This window comes from Varroa jacobsoni, unplaced genomic scaffold (genome assembly GCF_002532875.2).
Source record: "Varroa jacobsoni isolate VJ856 unplaced genomic scaffold, vjacob_1.0 scaffold_1105, whole genome shotgun sequence".
In the NCBI taxonomy this organism is placed as follows: Eukaryota; Metazoa; Arthropoda; class Arachnida; order Mesostigmata; family Varroidae; genus Varroa; species Varroa jacobsoni.
In genome coordinates this window covers 32,555-57,345 of record NW_019214007.1, presented here as the reverse complement: position 1 = coordinate 57,345, position 24,791 = coordinate 32,555, and the positions used below count along the sequence as shown (strand labels likewise).

At 40.8% G+C, this 24,791-nt stretch overlaps 1 protein-coding gene and 1 long non-coding RNA gene across 4 annotated transcripts in view; one reads left to right on the top strand and one right to left on the bottom strand.

Moving 5' to 3' along the window:
• LOC111266650 (protein phosphatase 1 regulatory subunit 14C) overlaps positions 1-24,791 on the bottom strand; it is a 68,436-nt gene that overhangs the window by 27,082 nt on the left and 16,563 nt on the right. The gene's annotated exons all lie outside the window — the stretch shown is intronic.
• LOC147752645 (uncharacterized) lies at positions 9,596-11,630 on the top strand. Its single transcript, XR_015313528.1, has 2 exons — positions 9,596-10,535; positions 10,852-11,630. It is a non-coding gene; the product is annotated as an uncharacterized LOC147752645 (long non-coding RNA).

Genomic DNA, 24,791 nt, shown 5'->3' with positions numbered 1-24,791 from the left:
TTCTTTTCCGGCTTTTTTAGGAGCCGCATGAAAACTACCATAGATTGTCAATTCTATAAAAAAGAAAAAAAATCCTAGTTTAGGTCTATTTTATTCATATATATATATATATATATATATATATATATATATATATAGGGATTCAATCATGGTTATGACGCTGTTATTATGACGCTGATAACGACGCACTGTTTTTCGTCGCGACGAATCTGTTATTCTGTCGTAGAAGAAAAACTGGCCTTTGTTTAATACGAGGAGTAGTGGATATGTACATAGCAGACAGGATGTGCTACCAGCAACGGCGGTGACTCTTTTGGCTTATCCGATGGCACAACTGAATATTTCATATACAGTCTAAAGGTAGTTTCTAACCTAAAAGGTATATGAGGGTCACCTTGATTCAACAAATTGTTTCGATCCCTAGAATTGGATAAACAGTCGATAGCTGAACTGATGTTATGATCCTTATCGACGCTATGCCTTCGTAATTACTACGTGTGCCTACTGCACACATAATAATTACCAATAATACACGAAAGACATTCGTTACCTAAAAATGGTATCAATTCTAAGCGAATACATTTATTTGAATAGGCAGCCCGGCTTTACTGGCTGCGCTGCAAATATACGTATAGTGCTTTGGTGTTCCTTCGTTCACCGACATGGTCGCCTTAGATAGTTAGTTACCGTTTATTTGTTTTCCGTTATATGAATTGCTATCGGTTCGGCGTTTCGATATTGTTGTTGTTATTAAAGGGGCTATATTTTTGTCTAGTGCTCAATGTAATATGTCTTAATTTTTTCGACGCTCGCTCTCAGTTCTTGGAATCTGTTACACTTGACGCGTTCATCTCACAATTATGCCGCTGTTTATATAAACCCGGACCTTTTTTAGACCCATTACTTAACATAAGAAGCTAGTGATAGCAAGCATCAAGCTTGGCGATGATTGTTCTGGTCAATTGACTTTCGCTTCTAACCGACACAAACTTAATAGTATTCCATTGCCATACACAATAGGTTTGGTAAAAACCTCCCTTTCCTCCAGTCAGACCCAAACTATAGTTTACTTGACACTGGCCGGTTTATAGATGGTAAAAGCGTACTTAAGGAACATGCAAACCTCGTTAGATTGTGGCCTATCAGCTTACGGCAAACGTCCCCTAGACAAACGCCAGATACGCACAACAACATCGGACCGACGTTGCGTCCGCAGCCGTCGCACAGCTTTAGAAAACGTTTTTAGCCGATTCAAACAATGTCATCAACAATTATTTCAACACAACTAATTATAACAAGCCCAAGAAAAAGCAAACGACCCAAATCATAAAACATCCCATTGTTTTATTCAGGGAATACGTACAAAAAAGGCAAAAGTCACAGTTCATGTTTGCTTGCTTGACATAAGCGTCTTAGACGCGTGTGTATCGGGCGGTTTTTTGCGCCGTCAACGAACTTTAAACGTGATGTTTTATTTTCAGTCGTTGAGAATCGTTTCTGCTTGCCGTGTTCTGCCCCGCATTACTTACTGGGCTCAGCTTCGTTGGGCCAAGCGAATTTGGCAAATCCCACAACAACAATCCCAACAGCTCTACCCACATTTCAGTTTTAGATCATGCGCCATCAAATATAGCACATATATTTCAATTAATAGCATACAACACACCCTGCACAAAAGTTATGCTCAACGAACGGGGCATGTCGAAGATATTTTCAAATATACAATGTGTATAAACGTTGAAAAGCTCTATGTCAATATTGGAGAATGCAGCAACTAAGCGCGGGGTGAGGATTATAGCGCGCCCGTAGGCGCATTCGTAGATATTCGCATATTAGAAGACAGCCAGGTGGGATCATAATTATCAATGCCTGACCAGTGACCTTTGAGGTCTCAAGCCTATTAAAACGTTCGTCGAAACAAGGGCCAATTATCTGCATGCAAAAATAGGCCGCAAGTCGTCAGATTGGGAGCTGAGGATAGGCATAGACCCAACTCCACCTGTCTGATTCATTATTGGATTTACTTTTAACTGTCACCACGTTTCCTATCTGGATCTATAATGCTTTTTAGTGTACAATCGACACTATCGTATATTCGTCAACTGATCATGTTGTAAACAATAGCAGACGCATTTATAGCTGAAACGGCACCTAACCGCTGAATATTTCTGGAAAGAACGGTTCTGGGTTGTCTACAACAGCTTTATATGCCTTGGGCCCTATCTATCTATTTATATAGTCTAGTATTTTACTTAAGGAGTGCAGCAGGCCTGCATTTTTGTAACGTTCCATCCAGTTCTTTATTATTTAAGAAAATATCGTAAATAGTTGCGAAATGGGTAGGTGGAAGATAAAGAGATGAGGAATATTAATAGGAATCGGACGGATAGACGGACACGAGTCTGAACTCCTGAAGTGTAGGCTAGGAATATAAGGAAGAATAGCTGACTGATAGGCAGGCAGATATTATTTGCATTACTACAATGATATTGTAGTGGAAATCTAAGACGCAGCTTGATTTTGACACGAAGACGAAACAACGAAAATTTTCAAATCAAAACTCAAAAACTAGCTCAAAAACTTTATCGTAGACAATCACATCGCTTCTCTGTATATCTATCTGTGCAACTGTATAACTGCGTTTAAAGTTTCCGTCCATCCTGTCGGGCTACTTTTTTCTATACGAGAGTATACAATAAAGCTATACGCCAGGTAGCATCTTTCCGGCCATGGTCCAAGGGGTTTCAGGATAAGAGCATATCAATTTTAAGTTCAGTGCTAGGTTATTTTTAGTAGATATTTATTAAAGGCCAGATTGTAATGATGAACGTCATGCGAAGACTCGACAGATCAGAAGACGATAACTTGTAGAAATCAGATAAACATGTAAATACAAGATTGTATTGTGTCAAACCATGGAGGTCAATAACTCTTACATGGAACATTGTGGAGAAGGGAGCTTCTTGAGCCGAAAAGCCAAACACATCAGTATCTGGATAAACAATTTAAATAACACACGCATGTTTCTATTATATACTACCCTGTAGCACAATACTTCGTTGCAACCGTCAAATCTATAAACACCATCAACAGCAATGCTATTTAATTAACATTTTCGAAACTTACTGGCTTTAAAGAACTATTTTTGATCGCATATGATATATGGCAAAGAGAACAGTAATCTGTCCCGTGAATACCATGATGATACACAGATAATCACCATAGAAAATATTTGATATGTCGTGGCGTAACGAAATCTAGCTCGTACCCATTTGACTGTGCATTTCGGGTCGTGAACGTACTCACCAGTATACCGTCGGTCGGCGGAAAACTCAATGTCAATACTTAGTTGCGAAAGCAGTGAAAGGTCACGACCTAGGGTGGGTGGTACGGCGTTCTCAGCAGCAACTATATAGACCCACAGCTGTACGCCTTATGCTAAATGAATACGATGGCCTGCCTGAAAAACTTTGTTAGTGAAAAACAAACAGCTAGATGTCCAGGTTACCCATCCGCTCAGCTAGATAAAAGCTATAGTAACTGATACTTCAGCCTATTTCCATAAAGCTGCCTATCAGCAGCTTTGACAGAAAGCGAATGTGCGTTGAATAAGCCATTCAGTTAAGTCGGACCCATAGAGCGTTCCAGGGGTCCAATACGTAGAGTTTGGAAGCTGAAGTACATACGCTATGAAGTGAAGATGCGTAGGCAGGGCTTCAAGGCGAAGCCTTGCGCGTTCCCATTCGTCGACTGAACGAGGTTGGTACGAATTTTCGACAGAGACAGCGTTCCCCGCTAGCGCACGCACAGAGTTCGCTTTGAGATATAAATAAGCTCATTACCATTGTTTTGTTAGGCTTGGTATTACGTAATCGTTTTTTGGCAAAGACGGCCTGCGTCTTGATGCTCAGGGAATACATATCAAGCTTGCTTGTAGGTCATACTAATGCATAGATGTCTCAAGCGTAGTTCCTTTGATAGAGGTGCTGGCGACATGAATTGTTCGGCGTTATGTGATTTCCTTTCTACTCAAGTATTTAGGTTCAGCCTTCCATAGAGGTGGTGGCATTTACGAACGCTTTTCCGGCAGAGTTCGGCGTCCAAGATCGTGGACCGTTTGTTTGCAAGAGAACATTGATAATTAATCACTTGTTAATATCGCAACAATTTTAGTCGTAAAGAGAACATATTAATGAATTTCTGTTAGTGAGCCCGAATCTTTCGCAAGCGGTAACTTCACACTGACACCTTAGGTCGTATCCAAATGTCTGTCGGTGATTGACTTGAAGTTCATTTAAATAGCGCAAGAGGTAGCACAATCTGAGAGAAACAGTATCAATTAACAACTAGTACAACGCTTAAGTAAAGCAATACCAGTATGATTCATTGCTGACCTTTACCTCAAACCTTTAGCGCGAGCTGGCTGAAATCATCAATCGTAGCAATGAGCATATAGCCAAGCAGGCATTATAAATGTAAAAATATAAAGTATGAGCCAAATATAACATCGCATTAACGATAAAGCTGTTGACGATACTGCATATGTGCCGCTATGGGTGCTAGTAGGGGGCACGAAAGCACCTAGGCATTTGTGTTTCCCGCGGCTGAACGCGCCAAACCGTTTTCGAACTATCGAAATCGACCAACGAAGAGGGTGACAAGTGAGCAGACGAACCAGTGTTTGGTAAGCTGGCATTCATCGTCGGCCTAGAAGTTGGACTAGAGTGAGTCAGTCCATGCTAATTGGTCCCGCTCTTCACCGGTATTTGGCCAAAGCGAATAGCGTTCAGGGCGCAATGAAACCCTCCAGCACCGACAGCACATCGATGGGCCAGCAAATGCTCCCAACTCACTGCGCTGGCTACAAGTCAAGTTTCAATTCCCCTACATCACTCTTCGCTTTCTACAAACAGAAACTTTGCGCCCATTTGTCGTCGGCGTTCTGTTTCTCTTGTCTTCACGGCGGACGGCTGAACGCGCGATGCAACGCGGCTACTTCAAACCAATGGGAGATGTTGAAGCTTAATCCCGGATTCCGGATAAACTGGCGGTCGGCAAGGACCACGGTTAAACCCGCAATTGCTACTGGCCAGTCGGGGCTTGCGGTCGATCCCGGATGGCCGATTCATCGGCAATGCAGTTAATACAGCACGCTATTTTTGCTGCTGGCGCCTCTGGTCTAACGAATATTTTGAAGGAACGCGATTTGGGCAAAAATAAACATGCGGAAGATTCTGTTTTTGTTTGCGAATGGTTTACCGGACAAGCGAACACAAATCAACCGACAGATGGGAGACTTTGGTAAATGGTGATGGACCCTTATGCATAGCGGCTACGAAATCAGAGAATCGAGGGAACCACCTGCTTGGAAAAATCCCTTTTTGAGTTTTAGAAACAGAGTGTGGGTGAGAGAGAGAGAGAGAGAGAGAGAGAGAAGACAATAATCACTAAAAATAAGGACAGCAAAATGGGCAGGCATTAATGGGACCTGCTGCCGTAGCAAGGAGATCGTCAGTAGCTTTCCGATCGTATAAAAAAAAATAATCGTTTGTATACCCAAACGGTATAATATAATCCGAGGTTAATACATTTTGCAAACATTATTATAGACATTGTTTCTTTTTGCGTACCGAAGCACATTTTCTTCAAGCAAAACAAGCAAAGGAGTGGTTGATGATAAATCTACACGTACTATGTGATTACATCACAGTTATTGATTCGTCACAATTATCTGTCGAGTATGCATAACGTGATACATTTGCATGGTGGACAACATTTGCCCCTCTGCGTACATGTGAATGCATGTACGCTCACTGATCTACTTTAACGACATCTTTCTATCCGCTATTGCCCTTCGTGGAGTTGGATAATATGCGCTCCCTATTCCATCCAATATTGTATTTTGACTGCTCGGCCCGTTGTGAGTCCTCATCTTGTTTCCTTTCTTCGGAATAATTTTTGAATTGCTCAGTTGGTTGCCGGCTGACCACCTTCTTCTAAAGCCCCTTTCTACTGTCGCTACTGCTACTGTTACAGGAAGCTAATATTCCCTAGCGGATTTTCCACTACAATAACCACTATTCCAGGATTTCTAGCGTAATAACTTTCCAAAGATGTCTAGCTTCTCGGTGTCGGTGCACTCCTCCTGTTGTTACTGTGGCTATTTGCTACTGCTGTTATTTTCGGAGTGTTCCTGAGTCGAAGGAATCCTACGGACGGAATGGGCCTGCTGATGAATCGGTCTGTCCATTTGGAGCTGAGTGTTGCCTGCGTGACTTTTCCATTATCCTACTATTTGCTGTTGCTGATTGCTGTGACTATCAGTTGATAGCATACCAGCACCCCATTTTCTTTTCAGTTTCCCACTTGGCAACGCCGGCCGTGTGTTGATTAGATGGTAGCAACGGAGCCAGCATCAGGAGAACCCTGATCAGTATGCAGTAGGAATAGTTGTCACGTCATCAGCTCGTCTCCAGCGACCGACGCAACCACGACCTTTGAATAAGTCACGAGCAGTGCATAGAGATAGCCGCAGACGCGAGGCGACGCGTCGCGACATAATGCCGTTAGTTTAGCAAGTACCTCATTTTTCCATTTAGATAATCTAGCTATCCAATTAACGCCGTTAATACCAGCACCGACATTGGTAAGAGTGGCCATCTGAGCGGCGGTGATAGTTCTCTGTGTTAACGGATGCCGACCTGTAAACGGAATGGTAGTAAGCGGCTGCTGTGGCCTGCCGATGAACCAAGCGGACTGCGAAGATGGACAAGTGCCAACAACAACGCTACTTCGTTCTCAGTCACACCTCCATTGTCCATCCGCTTTTGCTGCTGTCGTTATTGTTGGCACCATCCTTTGCTGTCACTGCCCATAAATGGCGATCCACAAAGGCAAAGCAAGAAGTAAAAGACGACGAAGTTGTGACGGCGGTTAAAGTGGCAGAAGGTTAATGTAGGAGAAGAACAGACGGGTTTAAACTTTCATTTCTTGTCTTTCCTACCGTCGTTGGCAATGGCTGACCACTGTTGCTGCACGAAATACATAATACAAACGAAAACATAACAAATATGACTGTTGAGCATTACTGAGGAAAACACCAAAAAATAAAATGAAAGCCCGACCTAACAGGTGCACGCGTCAGGTTATGCACGCTTAATAGTGAAATACGCACTGTGTCCTACTGAGTTACGGTATGGTAAGTGGTGGTATGTTTTTACTATAATTATCCAATCCGTAAATCTGTGAATGAATCGCCGCAGTATCTATGTGCGATTGTTCGTTCCAGATGTAGATATGCTATCGGCAACAGCAGTTAGCGGTCGCTTTCTTCTGTTTGGATGATAAACATCCTCATTCTTGGTAAGCCCGCGCTGGATCATCAGTGCAGTAGGTGATATGGCACGTCTGACTGAACTGTAAGAGACTGCTGTTCTGACGGGATCGGCGAGAACAAACGTCTGAGGTACCCAATCAGCCTGAAGAGACTCAGAGTAGGGCATAACCCGCTTCATCGGTGATCGAATATTGTCATTTTTGTTGTGGTGAACAGCCGTCAAGGAGCTTCACCCTAGTTTTTTTTTTTTAGAAATGACCTTGGAGGAGACAGGAAACGGGAAGATTAAGAAGCATAAAAATAAGTACTACACAGAAAAAAACTTGATGATTGGTGTCGATGTCATCGTCGATCCCCCATACCATACAGGCGCACTAGCCTGTTATAAGACTGATGTTTATCGGGGGTCTTGAAACAGCTAAGCTCGTAACACGGAGACTCTGTTGGGATAATTTTCGATCGAATTGTCAAAAGGCATTGAGGGCACGAAGATCGGGCAGACCGCGAGATCAAGCTACATGATACATTTTGACGACGCCCCTTGCAGTACAGTGAACCAGCTTCTGTCAGGCAATAACTCTATAAATACTGCAGTATAATAGTATGATATGGCGGTATATTTTGATCATAAATAGCAAAAATACGTTAAAAACAAACATATAATTACAATAAACCGGTAATACACCGGGTGGCGCGTTAAAATTAGGAAAAACCAGGGCAGATTGTTTTTCATATAAAGAACGCATTTATCCAGTACTGCTGGAATGGGTCTGGACAAACGTTTTTTTTTACTCTTTCTTGAAATGCGTACGCAAAGTTTCGCGGTGCCATCTGACCTGGAGATAAGTTGTGGGTTCTTAGCCGGGCAATAGAATTTTTTTCCACGACGACAATAATGGACCATAAGAAATTTTGTTCGATTAAAAAACTAAAGAGCGACAAAAGGGAAAAGGCAGAATGAGCGAAAGCTGTCGATATTAATAATACAGACATTCAAGACAGATATATCGAATATAGAACTTAAAACGGGCCTTGCTAAACCCATTGAAGCAGGTCGGATTAGTTCAAAGATCTCCCGTGCACGACGAGTCTTTTGAACGTGTTGAACGTAACAAACAACATTTCTATCATCAACAACTACACGCACCATAATTGCAGGTACAACTCATATAAGTGGTCTTAAGCTGATGTATACATTATACGCAATAATATTTCGGCATTCCCGAATTAACTTTTTTAACTTACTTGCACATGTTGTGTGGTACATGGTGGGATTCGAACCAGCGACATCTAGGTTTTTGAGCCAGAGCTTTAGTTTTTTTCAGTTGTCTGTGAAATTCGCGTTTAGGATGAATTGAAAGCGGTGATTCAAACACGCAAAAACTATCTGCATATTTAAGTGTATATAAAATAAAGTATATATAAAATCAAATTCCAGCACAATCGCCTTATTTGAAGGAAAGACAGCCAGCACATTATATCGCAATGACTTCTGTTTCCCTAATTGTTACAAAGGCAAAAAAGAACTTCTGTATAAAAAAACAGTTTATATACACACACGTATTTATAATAGTAAATGTAGGTCAGTTGCAACTAACTCACTTGGCGTTCCGTTGTTTGGACACGATCACAATTCACGTACGGAAACCTCAGTGATTAAACAACGGCATTTATTTACATACTTAGGCCCCTTTGAGGTGCGCACTGACGTAGTCCTGTCCCAATAAAGTAGACTTTTAGCGGAAAAATAAATCCAACGATTTAACTGATGGCCTGCCCGTTGCTACATAATAAGTTTTACTTAGAGGAATTTAATTGACATTGTTGTCTTAATAGACAATTCACTTTTAATATTATTATATATTATAATACACATGTCGTGCGAAAATTAACTTCTCGGCACACATACTTAATTTTCTATCAGTACACTCGTGAGATTTGTATATATAAATTCTTATAAAATTCTTCTTACAGAGTTTTAATTGTTGGGTGTCTAGCATGGCCGAGGCATCGATTAGTAATCACACCTCGCTCAAGCTTATTTCTTTATCATATAATAACTTTAGCACGGAGGTGGGTATCGCATCAGTGATCGTATCAAACGAATGGGGTTAACGTATAGAAGTTTGGAAAACATTACTATCATTTCTGTACCCTCCAGCTATTATTATAGTTTACTGATAAATATGTTCAGACTCCGGCAATATGTTTATTTTTTACCATTTTATTTGTTAAACAGATACTAAGCTTTAAGCGCCTTTCAAGAACTACATGATGCCTTTCTTCTCTTTTTTTGCACCGTTTTCACTTGCGGCCTTTTATTGCGAACGTTTATCTAAATGGTTATAAAGTATGGCTCCTCAGGGAAAGTCATGCCTGGCCTAATAACTGGCCTTAACGAGAGAAGCTCCAAGAGAGGCCAGTTATCTAAAATGGAAAAGAACGAAATCATGTTAGTACCAAGGCAATGTTATATTCATTCGTTCGAGCAGTATTTCCATTCAGTCACTGAAGCACCATTTATGCACTACGTAGACGTATCGCAAAAATACTAAAAAGCAACCATAGAAATGATTTGTTAATTCTTTAATTGATGCTGTATACAATAACGATTATGTTTGTGGACAAAAAGCAGGACTTCTCAGTGCGTCGTTGCTGCGGTTGCCGCCGTCATTGCTACGTCAGCGATAGTTCCTTTCGCTGGCTTTCAGCTCACTTATTTATTAATTACAGTTCAGCTCTTGCCGTTTGTTCCGATGCGGACGACTGGACAAACATGAGATGTGTTCCTTTCAGGTAGTTTCAGACAGGAATAATTGATACATGCCTGTAAACGAGCGAACAGCGCCATCCAAGACACTAAGCTATTGTAGACGGCACGGCGACTGCGGACGTAACGGACGTTAGCAATACGCTAAGGTAGTAAGTGGCTAGAAACGTACGTATGGCAAGCCATAGAGGTGGAAAAACAATAGAGTGAGTTGTCCAGTACAGCTGCAGCTGTCGGATCGGACGTGGTTGCTTTGTTTCATCGTCAAAACTGCGAAGCCATACTAAAATACGGGTGTAGCAACACTGGAACTGTTACGCTCCGTATAGTCAAAAATGCTTTTTGCACGAGTTCATAGTTCTTAACCATTGCGGCGATCCCAATCTATTTGTTTCAGAAGGCAGATTTGTTCTTAGATAAACGGCCAATGTGAGTATTTAGTTGTTGTAAACGTATTCTGTTGACATTTTGGACAATGTATATAAGGACATGTGTATGTTGCGCATATATATATATATATATATATACATCGACAATTAAACAACAGTCGACTATGCTGTGAGGCGCAGTATTTTTACATTGTATATATAATAAGTGCTGTTTACGAAAGGTAAGTCTCGATCGTTTTATTTGGCTTCGTAATATACTGTTGTTATCATTATTATCATAATGGATTAGCAACAAACAAACAAAAACAGAGCTTAATGTCGGAATATTTGCTTCACTGTTTTTTGTGTTATTATAGAGTTTTAGCCCAGAAGCAAGGCGGATGTTTACCGTTAGCTACGAGACAATTAGATCTGCGGTCGTATGCATGTCATACGCCGCCGGCGTAACAAATTGATTCAGTCCTCGGCCGTGATCGGATCGCGTCAACTTGACATTGCAGCCACACTGTTCCTATCACGAAACCTACGAGCTCGTTATCTGAAGAAGATTAGAAGATCGTTGTGCACGTAGATCAATTAAGACACATTCCACACGACTTGTGTATATGAAGAAAGATACTCATTAATAAAGAAGAAAGACCGACGGCATTTTCGAGCCTATAAACAAAAATAGGTCTTAACTTAACAGAATTATGCTTCTACGAGGCAGGTACCACAAAAAGGCATTGATCCGTGCAATGGCGACGTACGAAAGCGGAACATTCGACTAAGAGCGAGACCTAATTTATTGAAAAGAAGGAAAACTTAAAAGATGAAAAAGCTAGTAATCGAATGAATCTTTAAGTCAGGGTGCGGCCGCGAGAAATCATTTTGAACTACCCTATATTATTCTTACGATTTCAACTATGCGCGCCAGCAGACAATGCACTAGGCTGGCCATCTCATCTTTTAAGGTAAATTTAGGCCCATCGAACCGAACTAGCCTTGAGAAGAGTCATTTTTGATAAAAAGAACAACTCATACACCCGAGTGAACGCAGGCGATACAACACGGGATATAATGTACGCCAACATAGAACAAGGTCACTTGCACCATATTCGGCACCATTTCTATAAAATAAACTCTTAAAACCAGTCGCTGTTGATTGTTTTGAATTTTTACAAGAAGATAAGGTGAAATTGCGCATATCGTCAAACAACTATAGAGCCGTTCGACGACGACGCGTTGATAATAACGAATAGCGTGCATATACTCAAATTCAATCGACTAGAATCTTATTGGATTATGTAACGCTAAGAAAGGTGAACGGCGAAACGTAATCCAGAAACGCGTGTCTTAAGTGACGTTAAGGCTGCTGGTGCCGGCGTCTTTTCTCTGGAAATCCGAGGACTAACAGATTATACTCTGTAATCACGTTCGGTGACGATGCCTTTTCGTAGCACTATAATGGATGCAGCCATCAGTCGACATTCGTAGCCGATCGTCAATGAAGCTTTAAATAAATGCGCGTGCCCCACTATCAGAGCTCATACTAGCAATGTACAGTGCATACATTTTCAAAATATTCAGACAAAATTAATCAGATGAACGACGCATCGTAACCTCTTTACACTATGCAGTTTTTTTTTCTCGAATAACGTTCTACTTCAGCACAAACGGAACTTCCACGAACGTCTAGACGCTACAAGATGCTGACACCTTTTCTCTGCGTTTCATATCCATGAAGTACAAGTGACGAGTCTGACTGTCATTTCATTAAAATCTAATTATTTTGCGGAAGGACGTCTCCGCCCCTAATATATCCATCCGCCTTTGTCCATTTGTAAATTTAGTTACGTTAATTTCTCAGCATACGTGCACTACTGCGTATACGTTTACTGTGTTTATTGTCGCACGAAAAAGCGTAAGCGTCATGGAAAACCTTAATTTTATCGCAACCTCCTTCAGAGCAGACCGCATCTGTTGCTTTTGTTGGAGATCAAAACACGCGACAAAAATGAAGATGTCACCACTGTCTTGATTTTCTTGTCAGGTCCCTTAACAGCTTCAGGCAATACCCTTGCTCCACTGCAATGGTGCCCTTGTGACGCTTTTGTCGTCACTGGGCCCACCCGCAATCAGTCATCGGCGCTCTACTTACAATCCACGAGCCCTAACTTCGGAATCGATGTCACATTCTCAACGAGCGCACGGGAGAACGTTGCGTCTTCCGTATCAAAAGGAAGCCACTGCTCAATGTTCACAATGCAAGTTACCAGCCAAATGATGGCAGGACCCGTTGTCGTGAAGACGACCATCGCAGCTATGAATTATGCTTCTGTGCAATTCTCGGCCAGCTATGCGATCGCAAAAGGCGGCTGACTTAGAAAGAATAATAGAGCAGATTTATTTGTCCTAATTTCGTCTCCTCTTGACCTTCTTCTTCTCGACAATGCCCGATCGCTTTTTGCCCTCAATGGTTATGACATAGTGTTTTCTCGATTACCAGTGGTAAATTACTGTCCACCGTTATTTGTCATCTGGAGTGACAGTCGCGGTAGATACCAGCCCAGTTCGAGTCCACCAGAGTAGTACCAGTTTAATCAGTGATGGCCGATCGAAACATTTCGTTTATGTAATCTTGCTCGTACAGCTGAAGATAATAATCGATTTGTCACTGACGCAAAAAGACACATTTGTGGCCCACAGTGATTCAGATCTTACTGCTGGACTTTAGATAATCTTCCTTATACACCATTAGCTATCAGCCTGATGATATTCCGGGCTCGTCTTCGATTGCATGTTACTCCCCATTCTGTTGCTATGGGACAACGCAAAATCATCGATAAAGCAAAACAACTTGCGCGTAACTATCGAGGCGAACTTGTTGTTCCATATATGATGAATGGCTACGTTGCGTTCGCGAGCTTTACCTTCGACATATATATGTTCAAAACGACTGAAGTGCTCAAAGGGGAACGACGGCGTTAAATGGAAGACATTCTCGGAGATCATCAACGTATATTTGATTGACGCTTCAAGTAATTATTTCCTACCTAGATGAACAAATCTGCTTAACGTACAGGCTGTATACATATCTTCAAAAGCTTTTTCTCCAGAGTAGCTTGCTAACTCTTGCCTGCATTTGTCGCGTTAAATTTAATAGCCGATTATAGTGTTCGAAACGTGCAGAGATAGAAACATCTCATTCTCTCATTGAAGACAGAAAGCGTTTTATTTTTCGTTATTATTTCGTTATTGACCTTGTGTTGTTTGTACTATCAAATAGATAGGAAATCGCGACACCGCAATACCGTCACAAAGACTGCAGTCTGGCAATGTATATGCTCGTTTTCAATTAACCCCAATGACACAAAGAAATTGAGAAAAATGAGATCAGTAGATTCAGATGAAGAATTTGCTTGGCTTTTGTTTTGAGGCTTGTTATGCAGCTTAAAGATTCATTTGAAAACTATTATTATTATGTATATTTTAATCTTGAAATTATATCATTGTTCCATCTATAAATAGACATGGGTATTTCCTTTTCTTTCACCTACCCTCGAAGGGTTATGCCAAGTAAGTCGGAAAATCTATTCCCTCCCACTACCTGTTACGTCACGGCAATTTCCACACGTACGCATAATTACTGGACAGGCTTACTGTTTAGAATCTATGTTGTGCTGTGGAGTCGGAGCCCGCAGTTTTCTACAAAGTGGGCACGCCTATGTCTATTTACCTTAGTGCCCAACATGGTCCTATCGAAGCCTGAATAAATGGTTCGTTTACGAGAGACCGCTAGTTTGTGAACGTAAGATGAACGAACGATTTGATTTAGTAATAATAATAATAATAGTTGTAGTAGGCAATGTCTACCAGAAAACCTAAGCCAGCAGCAATTCAACGGCAGTAGCAAAAGGCAGGACAGATGCAAAAAGGCTGCGCAACACAGAGGTTCCCAGACATCCTAAAATTTCTCATGGGAAAAAGCATTTAGTAAAGCAGCGAACAAGATATTATAGCCATTGTGTTTCATTGAGAAGGTCGATTTCGTCTGGTGTCCACGTTACTCTCGATTCGTTTTGCTTAACAGACTGCTGCTCCAACCACGGTTTCTTCTTAGAATAAAAACGAAGAATAAGACAAAACACAAGCATGGGCACTGACCCAGTGGGCTTCATGTATTTGGGAAATTTTTGAAATCTGTGTGTTCGTAAATAGCGCTTAGTAACAACAATGTGGCAGGCTATTAAAGCGTTGTAGTAACTTGAATAGAAAATTCACTGGCATATGCCTCGACCAACCTTTGTCTCGTGGGATTGAAAAAATTCACAGGAAACATGATAATTGTGCTTTTTAGTATTCAAAGTACGTTTAATAAGCCTAATTTAGAGGTACACGCGGTTGGCAGTGAAGCGAAGTCAGGGTCCAAAATTCACGCAAAAATCTGATCACCGTTGCAGAGAGAACTAGAAGAGCCCGGAGTACTTATCCTGTCAAGATTGACTCACGATAAAGACACCTTGCCAAAATCACTGCTTGTCCGCAGCAATAATAAAAAAAAACCTGCGGGAATCGTTGTCATAGTCTCGTACGACAAGTAGAATTATGTCAACTTTTTACATGGATAGTGTTTTAATCTAATTGTTGAAACAATACAACAGTTAATGTTCCCATAGCCGCTGTAGTGATGAGCCGATCTGATGCATAAACGTTTTTGACGCAAGAGCTTTAATCCGGGGGCAATCTGTTGACCTTTCCGTTGCGGGTTGAATTACAAATATGATCATTTATTATTATTATTTCTCTGCCCATCGTGAGACACCCCAATGAGAATGCTAAAGCATAAAAAGCATGAAACGGTATCTTCTTTATTATGAAATGACATAGATTTTGTGATTCAGTTCTTTATTATTTATGAATATAAATAAATATTTTGTCCGTTAATAAAGAAGAAAACTGCCCCATTTAACGTACACGTAGCCCGACTGCAATGTAAAAAAGAAATATATCTCTAAACGTACAGTTAATCTTAGGTAAGATAAAGCAATCTTCTTATTGCTATTTGTAATTCTCTGATGCAACCAAGTTTCTGTAAAACTAGATGATAATAATGGTAGTTAGCAAATTCACAAAAAGGAATTCTTATGAAAGGTGTACTTTTTTAGAAGTAGTTCTATTGGTGGTCTTTGTTGTACAAATGCCAACTCTCGATGACAAATATCTATAAAAGAATAATATCAATGAAGAAAAAACCTCTTGAATAATAAGCATGGTCATTCCTAATTTTAACCCTTTCTTAACGTATACGTCCCCTGCACGAATTATATCTCGTTACCATTACTATCCGGTAACAAACTGATAAAAACTAAGGCTAAAGGAAGAAGAATAATAATGTCAATGTGTAGCATATCTGGTCATTTAAAGAAGCTAATTATTAGTCAAGGACTAGACTTTACCATATGATGAGAATGACAAATATAGCGAATAGTACAAGTGACTGCGTTTCCTCCCGCAGCTTCAAACGTTCGAGTCCTCCGCTGCTACGTTTGCTTCTCCAGGAAGCTAGCGCTAAGAAGGTCGATGCCTTCCGAACTTCGTAGCTTGTGCCAGTTACATTATATGCGTATAGATAGGACAAACTTGCGAAGAAGGACAACGTCCTGTCTAGACGTGTATCGTATAATGGCAACAACGAACATTTTTATTGTGTTCATACTGGCTATTCCGCACGTTGGGACGTCTTGTTGACCGTCAATGAAATACGGTCATTTATTGCCTTCTATGGGACTCGCACTTCGGTCACAAAGTTTCACCCTCGAACTATTCCCAATTGAGGCTTTCTCGATGGTTGTTGAAGAAAGGCGCGTACCAACACGGATCTAACATGGCATCTATGTGCATGTAATTCCACATCAGCGGTCGATGATGTGTACCCATTCGTTAAGTTTGTTCGCCCAGCCGAGTTTCCCCTAACATTTGCAGTCAAAGCGGGCGTATCTTATGGTGGATGAAGAAAGCATAACAAGAATATTTTCGAAAGCTCAATCAATAGTCTCGTAGCGTCCGTAGTAATTAGGACCGTTGTAATATTATCATCTCATAATAGATTATTACCACATCAACCAACGTAGCGTCAATAACAAATAGAATGCTTCGCAAAGCCATAAGATTTATGGGTGCAGGTATTGTTAGGGCCCTGTTTGATTGATATCCCCTATTCTAAATAACGGAAACGCAATTACTGTATTTTACATTTATGTGTGAGATTGGCTGTGATGAGATATAGCTAGTTCTTGAAATTCTGAGAAATTTCAAGTCAACCCACTCCCCGCTGGTTCATACATGACCATAGACATTATCCCTGTTAGCACTGCTCGGCAGTGGCATTACTCAGGCTTGCATTCACAGCAGGACATTAAGCGTATTGCACTGACCAGCATCAATGTCGTAGAATCGCTTCCGTTGATTCGGCCAAGGGCTAGTTATATTGAATTAATAGCGTTTGCTATACATAGCAATTTGCGTGTATATAGCTCTCTGTACAGCGTAAGGCAGGGGACGAAAAATCCTCACAACAGAAAAGCTTCCAGGAATAGAAAAAAACCTCGCCAAAATATAAATAATAAAAGCTTGTGTACGGCCCCACTGTTTGTGTTAGCTTTCATCGACAGTTGTGGCAGATTTTATATCATATATATATATATATATATATATATATATAACAGTAGCTATAGCTTAACGTAATATATAGGCGTATTAGAACGTGAGTTGCACGACTAACAGCAGATCCGATCCCTATTAGACAATTGTAGGCAAGGCAAAAAAATCCGCTATTGAGCGACAATTTCCTAATCAACATGCCATTGGACGGATCAGACATAAGAGGCATGCCTGTACAATTAAGGCTTCTTTCTGGCAGGACTAGTCGAACCTCGCTTGACTTCCCCGAAGCAGCAATATAAGTAAAGTTATTTTCGACACAAGAAGTACCCGTGGACTTTTGTCCCCTCACTTGTAACAGGTACTATTCGCCCACGGACCCCCATATTATTACGACTCAACAACGGGTTCTTCTTTGTACTTATTCAACTAGCCCAAGTGCCCTGTAAAGCTGGACAAACGGCTCCAACGTGCTCGCGTCGCCGTCTATAATACCGCATTACCTGGTAGCTGTTGCTGTCGCCTTCTACGGACCAGAAGAAAAGGTAAACTTGATTACAAATTTGATTAAGAAAGAAATTTCTAGACGAAAACTAAAAGCTGCGGCAATGTAAGTAGCTGAGCAATTGCGGTAAAAGTTATCGTGAAATGGTGATGGAACCACAGAATATGTCTAGTCAAAAAAAAGGTAGAAGAAAAATAGGACCCCCCCCCCCCCCCCGACAATTGGAACTTAACAAAGCTGTGCACAATAACAGTGTTTCGCTAGATTAAACGAAAAAAGTTGAGTGTACTTAGAGTTCGCTTGTTATTCAATTCGCAATGATAGGCTAGTAGTTGACCACCGTAAGTATTAACAGTTGTTATCACTCAAAACGGCTTTAAAATAACCGGCTTTAACAAACACAACAGTTTGCTGTCTATGTACTCAAGGCGGAAAAGAATGATCAACGTCACTTTAACTTCGAGGTTCCTGAAGTGAAAGAACGGTGTGACCTCTTTTATACCTCTATATTTGACTATATTTTTGGTATTTTTTTTAATTTTGATATCATTACTACGATGGTAGATAAAAAGGATGGTTGTTTTTTGGTCCTAAGAAGTAGCGATAGGACTATTGTTGGACACACTACATAGATGGTCTAAAATACAAATTTCTAATAAAATCCTGGGTTTAGTTATATAAAAAATACTATTTGGGTTAAAGTGGCCTAACCGCAGACACAATTCTGATTAAATACATAGACTCCTAACAGAATAAATCTACATGAAGTAGAAGCCCAATAAGAGACCACAACTAGTGACCAGCCTCGACCTCTTACGTCAACCATTGGGATCGCAAACGTCTGTGCGTTTCAACCAAAGTGGAAGTCAATACAGATCGTAAGGGGATCATCTCTATCTGCCTGTGTCCGTAATCGCCTACGGCCCTATACCAGCAATCGAGCTTTACGTCATTTAAATATTGGATGATATTAGACAATGTCACAAGAATACTCTACAATACCATATCTATGCTGGCACAGCCGTACTCCCTATTTCGAACTGTTTCGGCGGTCTATACGTCGACGAGGACGACTTTGCCGATGTAGAAGTAAAAACAACCGTTTTCCTTACGCGTTTGCAGCCTTGAAGAGCACGTCATTTTGATACACGCAAGAGATATTACTATAATTATTGACAAGAGTATGGGAGCCCGTTAACATTCACATTTCAGAGTCTGTACAAACTGCTCTGACCTGTACAATCCCTGACGACTAAAGTTTTCTGATGACGTACGGACGTCCACTGAAGCTCGATGTAGAAGTGCCGTGTTTCAAGTCAGGTTTAATATCATACAACTTAGATGCATGGCGGAACATCAAAATTCGAACAAACCTTTGCCATGTTGTTCAACTTACTAAACATGCGTTCGCCGTTATTCTTAGTAGCAGAAAATTTTTTCTAGAACAAAACAATGAACTCATTATAGGAGAAAAAAACACGTCCTTTTTTAAACAATAGCTGATATCTGCTCAAATTTTAAAAAAATTCTCCTATAATGAATTCGTTGTTTGTGTTAAACGAACCTACACAAAATTGTCCCTCAGTTAGTGGTCTATATTATTGTAAGTTTTCATGTAACTTGCAAAAAAATTTAAGTAAAAATTCATGGCTTTGGAAAAGAAGAATTTCAATCGCCAACAGGGTCGTTCAAATAAGCGCCAACAGTTACCTTTTTTGGGACTTTTAGCTCCGATAGATTTTTTGTATTTGAACACCACCTTAACAAGCTTATATTCACCAATATAGCTTCACATACAGTTATTACTAAAAAGCTATTCGTTAATTGAAGAAGGAATATTTTGAAAATTGAGTAGCTGTCATCGGAATGAATAATGGCTACATTGAATAAACATGATCGGTAGAAATGGCATTTTTAGTACACGCAAAAAAAATCTCCTGCTGTTGCGTAGATACGGTCCTAGACGTAACTCAGATAGTGCAAAGTCGGAATTTACATGCCTCACCCAGGCATTATGTATATCTTTTAACAGCAAATACTCTACGATGTAACGTTTAGTAGATTTTACATTGAGTCTTCTGTTTAGTACAAACCTTTCCAATAATTTTGCAAGTAAATCGGTAGAGAACTAATTGACAGCACGGCCACCAAACGGAGCGAAATAAATGTTCTCTTCGAATCAGCCTTAACGCCCTCCAGCCATGACACTGCCAAGATCGAAACACATGCTTTATTTTGGCCCTCATACTTGATGACTCATACACGATATGGTTGGTGGATCCTATGTTAGCCGATTTACGTAACGGTATAGGATGGTATTCACCAACCCACACCACAACGACACGTCCGGCTTGCTCATTGTATTCTAACTCTGTGGAGCACTGTTATCCGGGCGAACTCTAAGTCTTGCAGAGTTCCTTTCCAACAACGCCTGACGAAGGCTGCGACTATTGCTGCTATCAGTGGCGAGGGTCACAGATGCCACAAGAAAAAGCTCGTTGAAGCTTTCTGATATTAATTGGCGCCAAAAGTCTTGGTGATCTGTAGGACCGGTTTTCTTGGCCTGCGCTACTAATTTCGTTATGTTCTTCACTGTGAATGGCCGAGTTATGATTTGCCCCAACCTGCCAATATAGCCCAGCCTTCAACGTCTTTTCAAGAACACTACGACGATAGGAGCGATTTGCCAGTGTAGTGGCTAAAATCAGTGGGCAATGCTGCATGTCTGCACGCGTAGAAAAAAAGAAGTTCGCTTCTGGAACTTAGTAGCAACTCAGTTTGTTAAATAACTTAACAAGGTGGCAAAAGGTTCTAATTGAGCACGGGATTTTTCATAATTTGTTTCAATGGGAAGTTCGTCGAGTTCTAGTAGTCTGGCAATAAGTTGGCCTGGAAAGTAGTTCGACAAAGCTCTCAGGAAAAGCGCCTTCGCCCGCTAAATTTATGTCAGAACGCTGTGCAAGGTGTCCAGACCTGTTTTGTGACTTAATCGATGACGTCACAACGTCATTTCTCCCTAACGGGGAAATCAGAATATGGTGAAAGGACAGAAACTACAAAATTAAATGGTAATTAGAAATAGAAACCGGCTGAGTTAACTACTATAACTTCTACCTTCTTCAACAATGATATATCCAGTCTTGTGCATAACCTATGCCCCTTATTATGAAAATGCAATGGTCTAATGGCAGATATGTGATACATATATATGTACATACTGATGGTCGGAAAAGTCTAGGGAAAAATTTTGTCCATATTGAAAGCACCCTATCATAAGTCTAGCTATACTAATACTGAAAGTACACCTACAAATGGCAAAAAAGAGTTTTGAAACGTTATATTACTTGGATTTGAAAGCCGGCCGGCTCGAACAAGCGTCAGTGCGTTTTTTGACAGACCTTTTAATACATGATATGTATATGGATCGAAGATGAAGGAATAAATGCCGACATGGGCCTCAGTTTTATGGCCAAATGGATTCTAGATCAACTATCTCCTATAACCACAGCTGTAAGAAGGCAGTTGGCAAAAAATATAACACTTTTTTATATTAAATACGTGAAATTGTGGAAAATTATGTAGATACATTATTATGTATATTATTTGTCTTTACACCCTTGTACAGTATAGGTAGTGGAAACGAATCCAAAACGAAATGTAACAATCACATGGGTTATAGAAACACAGCATGTATATTCCTATAGAAAAGTAAAATTTTGATTGTTGAATTATAGGTGTGAGTCAATATTAAAGACCTTATTTTTACATTAAGTATACGTGTAATGAACGTATAGGTGTGGTTTAGTATTTCTCGGAGGAACGTTGTTTTATCAACGAATTTTTCCATATTTGGCCTGTTGAACCTACTGCGTCGTTTGTGTCCCCATAAATCGATGAAGACTGCAACGCGCTGCAGCTTCATGAAGTGAGAACCTCGTTGAGGCTGTATGTGTCCAAACAATTATCGGTTGTATCGGGGAAGGATTATGGTCAAGGTCGCGACGCCTTACTACCACAGAATCAGAGAAGGATATCCAAGGTCTTGTCTCCCGAGATGCTTAACTTATTTGAAAAGCTTCGCGCTAAGTTTTACAAGGATAACAATTCTTTTCCATTGTAAGTGGATGCTGATGAATTGCTATTATCAATTTAAACCTGCTCGTCAAACATTCTTTACTGAAGCTTACCAGCACTTAAGGATAAACAGATTGGGTGAGGTAGATATTCAGCGCTTACACTTGACAAGATCATCAAGAAAAATGGCTCTTGACAAATAACATGATCTTTCTTTAGAAGTCACCACGATACTAACGTCTCAAACCATTATAATGGTTTATAAGTTCGTATATGACAATTTTCTGATTCGTCTTCCCTAATTAACGGCGCTCTTGTGCCACCGCCTTTACGAAGGGTTCCTCTACATTGATCTCCTAATACTTTTAAGATTTCTGGCTAGGGGCTTATGGTTACTTAGCATAAAGACGACATACAATCCGATCCACAATATTGCGTGACTTGAGCTCTTTGGTACAGTTGGGCTGGCCGATCGCTTTTCTATACTGGTATATACAGTATGGTGGCGTCATTGGCTGGGTATTTCCACTGCCTTCATCTTTAAACACGGTGGCTTCCAATAGCACATTGGCTTTCCTAATGCGCCTTTCGACATATAGAGAGAACCATGGCCAAACCGCGTAGAAAAGAACAAACAGTATTGATCCTCATTTAACATTTTTTTTTTCTTTATAGCGAGCAATATCTACACATACTTTTGACTAAAGGTGGCAACACCGTGCTTCCGTGCCTCACTGAGGAGACAGTCTAGACATTTGTCCATAGGGTTGAGCCAGCAGTTGCTGTCAGTATAATAGAGTTGTAGTCGCGATCGATCGCAGTAGGGGGCATAGAGGTAGCTAAAATCGCCTGTCGTTCACTACCACAGATGTTGCCCCCATTCCGCCATATGTGACGGAAGAAAATTAAATACATTAAGAACTTACACCTGACGGAGCTGTTACTTGCTCTCTCTATGCAGTTGGGCCTTCTATATAATTCGAGTTTTTCGTCCGGTATCGCCGTTAGGCACGAAACGTGTCTCTCTCTCTCTATATATATATATATATATATATATATATAAAATAATAATTTAAGTAATTTTAATAAATAATTTTAGTTGGTTTTTCTATAGCATGTGTAAGCGAGGTTTGTACAAGCAAATCTGGTAACACATGCTATTAGAATGCATTGACCGTAACTAAAATGCAAACTTCTCAATTTTAAACAATACCTGCGCGATGCGCTAGCTGGCCTGCACAGTTTTTATGAAACCGCCTTTCCCAATACAGCGTACGGGGGATTCGCTTGACGAGCCGCAGCTTGTGTCTATTGTTGCCGTGGCCGTCGTAGACTCAGAACTAAAACGCAGTTGTTGTCCACTGGCAGAGAAGGTCCTCATACACGCTTATGCGGCGATAAAGCAGGCTTAGTATGGCGTTCCGTCGACAGACAGGGGTTCATTGGTTGGGAATAGACTGGGAGTAAGAGCAGCAGAACCTCGAAAGCTATAGTTTTGGTCCTGTTTCACATTTGCTTGGTAGTAAATGATAGAAAGGTACTGTTTACCTCAGCAGCGTGCAGTGAAGACTCACCGTCACTGATGGACATGAATACAGGGAATTACTCGACCTCCATGGGGAAGCAGTCGATAGTTGTGTCAGCACAATTGTGCCGTGCGGTCCACAGTCGGGCTGGTACTGTCCATTAGACCTCGCTTACAGACTACTGCCGCTTTTAGACTTGACTCACTGACTGACTAATATTTGCCGTACAGGCCGCAACACTCAGTTGCTGGCTCATAGGTTATGTACACATTCACAAACGAGGGCAGTGTGCCAAAATTGCTCGATGACCATCACAGAGTCTGGCGGCACTCTGATTTGCTAGTCAGAAGCCTCGTACCATTTAATGATGTAGGTTGCCATCGTCTTGTCGATGACGACGATTATCTAGAACCTGCCCGGACCGGCGCTCGAGTGACAAATCACAATCTTGGGTCCATCCGCCTTCGAATTTATGTACGACAACGACGAGAAGCGTCAGTTCAATAGGACACCTTCAAGTTTCGTAGCTAGGAGTTCTGCAGTCGATACCGTGCAGTCAGGAGGCAATAAAAAGCTATTTGGGCTTGTGCTCGTTGTAAGTATACAGCTATGAGTAGTCAACGATAAGAAGATCTACTGAAGCAAACTTTGACCTGATCCATCCCTATGCTGATAAACGGGGAAAATCGCAAACGGATAAATTAGCAGCGACAAGCGGGTAGCGGGCAAAACGCCCATAAAGAACGGTGCATCTTCCTAGAGGCGTAGAAGCAATACGAGTTATTCAGGAAGCTTTCGTTCAGCGGTGCGAGCTAAGAGCCATTACTGAAAAAACAGTCGGGCATATCACGCGCAATCGCGCAACCAGGGTTGGCTGTATACTGAGATCCCATTGTATTGCCGCACTGAATATATAAGAAGGTACGTTTTGTATGTGATATCGTACTGTCAACAATAAGGAGACGGATCTGGGTGACACAGTGGAAATTCGTAAGCGTCCAAGATTTTACATGCTGTATATTTCTTGCCGAGTTACTTGAAGCATTGTCGTTACTTATAATTCCCCTCATTTAGCAGATTTTTTCTACTTAATTTTAAATCAGATTTATAAATTGAAACATCGTTTCCTAAGTTCAGCTAATACACGAATTTCAGCGACCAAAACGTTTTGAGTTTCCGTTTCGTTAGTGGCCCAATAGTGCATTAGTTATCTAAAGCTCTTTGCTACCTTCTACCAAAGCAACGACGATATAAATTTTTTTTTTAAAAACCTAAAACAGTTGCCTTCACATACATCTGCCACTCGTAAAACCTCGTTCTGCATTATCCTTTCGACAAATTGACCTTTCTATCTTCCTTAGAACAGCTCGGATCGATGTGTGCAACGATTATAGATTCATACCCCACATAGTATATATTCCTTATTGCTTTTTCTCGATATACCTATTTATAGCAGCAGCTCTAGCAACCAATCTGACTCTACTAGTGTACCGCAGAAAACAGCACGCCACAGTGTACCGTACGATGTAGTCATCATTCACAAGCGTCT